The sequence below is a fragment of the Mustelus asterias genome, chromosome 1 (genome assembly GCF_964213995.1).
Source record: "Mustelus asterias chromosome 1, sMusAst1.hap1.1, whole genome shotgun sequence".
NCBI classification, from domain to species: Eukaryota; Metazoa; Chordata; class Chondrichthyes; order Carcharhiniformes; family Triakidae; genus Mustelus; species Mustelus asterias.
In genome coordinates, this window is record NC_135801.1 from 87459523 (window position 1) to 87463899 (window position 4377).

The window sequence follows — 4377 nt, forward strand, 5'->3', positions numbered from 1 at the left end:
TAAAAAAAAACTCATGCCTGAACAACATGCTTTTACTGGAGACTGGCTTTAACTAATACAAGCAGCTGGCACAACTCAGACATTAAAGGGTTCCTCAATGAGGACCTTCTCACAGCCACTGTTGAATTCTCTGGATAGATGTGATGACCACGACGGGGGGCACGGAGGCCATTGTAGCCCTCAGGTGGTCAGGGACATGGTTGGACAGGACCCTGGCACTTCTCCTTGGCATATTGGCAGTGCCAGGTTGGCACTGTCAAGGAGCTGAGTCTGAATGGGAGGGCCAGAAGTATAAGAAGCACAGATTTCAGCCTTCAGTTAATTAAATTACAACTACAGCCAACAATACTGCTTATGAGAATTATAGTGTAAGGATGATAACCAAAAGATACAAGTAAACTCTTAAGAAGTATCTGCATCTTAATTGTTGTAAGCTACAGGGCTATGGACTGGGTGCAGGAAGGTGGGATTAGAAAGAGCGCCTGGGTGTCCTCGGGCTGGCATGGACAAGATGGGCCAAATGGCCTCTTCTGTGCTGAAAATTTTCTATGGTTCTATGTTACACAGCCTTGGTACCAGTCAGACATTTTATCAGAGCAGGGATATCTCCCTCAAATATGTTTCTGAATAAAATCTCACTTACAATTTATAGATTTGAGGGGTTTCAATGTTTCACCACAACACAATCTTGGTTTCACATTTGATCCTGAGAGGAGTTTCCAGTCTCATATTCGTGCCATCACCAAGACTACCTATTCCCATCTTCGTAACATCACCTGACTTTGCCCCAATCTCAGCTCACTCGGCTGAAGCACTCATCCATACCTTCAATTCTTTTAGATTAGGCTATTCCAATGCACTCCTGGCTGGTCTTCCACATTCATTCTCCGTAAATTTGTTGTCCAAAATTCTGCGGCCCAAGTCTTAACTCTCAGAATGTTCGAATCTCCTATCGCCTGTCTCTGACTTACATTAGCTTCCAGCCAAGCAACATTTTAATTTTCAAATTCTCACCCTTGTTTTCAAATCCCTCCATGGTCTTGCATCTTCCAATGTCTGAAATCTCCTCCAGCCCCACCACACTCCGAGATATCTGTACTCACCTAATTCTGTCCTCTTATACAACCCTAGTTTTAGTTGTTCCACCATTAGTGGCCATGCCTTCAGTTGCCTAGAGCCCAAGCTCTGGCATACCTGCCTAAACTTGCTGGCTCTCTACCTTGTTTACCTCCTTTAAGACAATCTTTAAAGCATACATCTTTGCCCAAGCTTTTAGACATCTTTTTTTTAATACTTTTCCAATTCAATCAAATCAAATCCAATTCAGAGTCTCAACAAGTTGAGACATTTCAGATCCAGGCTGACAAGACAGGGCAAGTGACCAAACCACCCTGTCCTGGGCCTGATCTGCATGAGCCAAGCTCATGCAGATCAGGCCCAGGGGTTGAGGAGGAACTTCTTCTCCCAGAGGGTGGTGAATCTCTGGAATTCTCTGCCCACTGAGGTGGTGGAGGCTACCTCGCTGAATATGTTTAAAGCGCGGATGGACGGATTCCTGAGCGGTAAGGGAATTAAGGGTTATGGGGATCAGGTGGGTAAGTGGTACTGATCCACGTCAGATCAGCCATGATCTTATTGAATGGCGGGGCAGGCTCGAGGGGCTAGATGGCCTACTCCTGCTCCTATTTCTTATGTTCTTATGATTGGAGAAGGGGGAGGTTCCTCCTCCAAGACTTGAGCTCATTTGCATCTTAGCCAAAAGGCCGAGATGCCGCTTTAAAAAATTGCTTCATATGAAACATATGAAGCTTCAGTGTAACCTAATGACCCCAACCAAGTGCGGCCGACCATGGGCTGCCGACCATACTACACTTGATCTTAGCCAAAAGGCCGAGAAGCGATGCCCAAGCTTTTAGACATCTGATCTAATATCTCCTTATGTAACTCAGCATGTCCCTCACCTACCCTTTGGAAACTCCACTGATGGCTCCCCTCCACACCTCCCTTAATTCAGCCTGACATTCTTGCCCTTGATGCAACCTAATTATTTGATTTGATTCATTATTGTCACATGTATTAACACACATGGAAAGTATTGTTCCTTGTGCACTATATAGACAAAGCATACCGTTCATAGAGAAGGAAACGAGAGAGTGCAGAATGGAATGTTACAGTCATAGCTAGGGTGTAGAGCAGTGGTTCCCAAAGGGTGCGGCGCGCCACACTGGTGCAGCGAGAGAGGATGGCAAGTGTGGCGGGAAGATTCAAGGACAATCAAAGAAACATTTAAACATGGATAGATATTTTTCCAAAGTGAGAGCAAGAGCATCAAGTGATGCTGAGGATGATGTCCCATGATCATATTATAAAGTAGTTGTGTTCTATGTTATGAATCAAGCACTGCGAGGAGTTGCTTTTTTTTGTTTTTGAATGTATTTCTTATCAGTGCGGCCCAGTGGAAAAAGTTTGGGAACCACTGGTGTAGAGAAAGATTAGCTTAATGCAAGATAGGTCCATTCAAAAATCTAATGGCAGCAGGGAAGAAGCTGTTCTTGAGTCAGTTGTACGTGACCTGACTTTTGTATCTTTTTCCTGACGGAAGATGGTGGAAGAGAGTATGTCCGGGGTATGTGGGGACCTTAATTACCTGTACAAGAGGGAGGGGTCACAACTAAGTTGGAAGGGCACAAATATCCTGGCTGGGAGCTTTGCTAGTGCAGTTCGGGGGGGTTTAAACTAGTATGGCAGGGGGGTGGGGATCAAACTATTAGGTCTATAAGAGTGGAGGCTGGGGACGAGCTTGGGGCTGGGACAAGGCTGGCAAAGAAGAAGAGCACTCTGGGGGAGGACGACCTCACTGAGCCTGGAGGTCTGGAGTGCTTATACTTCAATGCAAGGAGCGTAGCAGGTAAGACAGACGAACTTGGGGCCTTAATGCGCACGAGGAATTTGGATGTGGTTGCGGTGACAGAGACTTGGTTGAAAGAGGGACAGGACTGGCAGCTGAATATTCCGGGGTACAAGTGTTTTAGGCGAGACAGAGGAGGGGCCAAAAGAGGTGGGGGAGTAGCGGTATTAGTTGGAGAGCATATTACAGCGGTGCAGAGGGAGGACAATTCAGAGGGGTCGTGTAACGAGTCACTCTGGGTGGAGCTTAGAAACAGGAAAGGCGCAGTCACTATGTTGGGGGTGTACTACAGGCCCCCCAACAGCCCAAGGAAAGTGGAAGAATGGATATGTCAGGAGATACTGGATAGGTGCAGGAAAAATAGGGTTGTTGTAGTGGGAGACTTCAATTTCCCTGGTATAGACTGGAAATCGCTGAGGGCAGGGACTCTGGATGGGGAGGAATTTGTAAAATGTGTACAGGAGGGTTCGTTGGAACAATATGTAGACAGCCCGACTAGAGAGGGGGCTATACTGGACCTGGTACTGGGGAATGAGCCCGGTCAGGTCTTCAAAGTTTTGGTAGGGGAACATGTGGCAAATAGTGACCACAATTCTGTTAGCTTTAGGATAGTGATGGAAAAGGATGTGTGGTGTCCCAAGGGTAAGGTGTTGGATTGGGGGAAGGCTAACTTTAGTGGGATCAGGCAGAAATTGGCAGCTCTTGATTGGGAGAGGCTGTTTGAGGGTAAATCCGCATCTGGTATGTGGCAGTCTTTTAAGGAACGGCTGTTAGGGCTACAGGACAAGCATGTGCCTGTAAAAAAGAAGGATAGGAAGGGTAGGATTAGAGAACCGTGGATAACCAGGGAAATTGAGGGACTGGTCAAAAAGAAAAGAGAGGCGTATGTTAGGTCCAAGCAGCTAAAAACGGAGGGAGCTCTGGAGGAGTACAAAGAAAGTAGGAAAGTACTCAAACGGGGAATTAGAAGAGCAAAAAGGGGTCACGAAATGTTCTTGGCAGACAGGATTAAGGAGAATCCCAAGGCATTTTATTCATACGTTAGGAACAAAAGGGTTGTTAGGGAAAAAATCGGACCTCTCAGGGACAAAAGTGGGGACTTATGCTTGGAGCCCAAAGAAGTAGGGGAGATCCTAAATGAATACTTTGCGTCGGTATTCACAAAGGAGAGGGATGTGTTGACTGGGAGTGTCTCGGAGGGGAGTGTTGAACCGTTGGAGAAAATCTCCATTACAAAGGAGGAAGTGTTAGGTTTGTTAGAGAATATAAAGACTGACAAATCCCCAGGGCCTGATGGAATCTATCCAAGGCTGCTCAGGGAGACGAGAGGTGAAATCGTTGGGCCTCTGACGCAAATCTTTGTCTCGTCACTGGACGCAGGTGAGGTCCCAGAGGATTGGAGGATAGCTAATGTGGTCCCGTTATTTAAGAAGGGTAGGAAGGATAACCCGGGTAATTATAGGCCGGTG

At 46.5% G+C, this 4377-nt stretch overlaps 1 pseudogene; it reads right to left on the bottom strand.

Annotated features, from left to right (window-relative positions):
- Positions 1-1697: 1697 nt before the first annotated feature.
- LOC144501620 (U2 spliceosomal RNA) lies at positions 1698-1902 on the bottom strand (annotated as a pseudogene).
- Positions 1903-4377: the final 2475 nt, after the last annotated feature.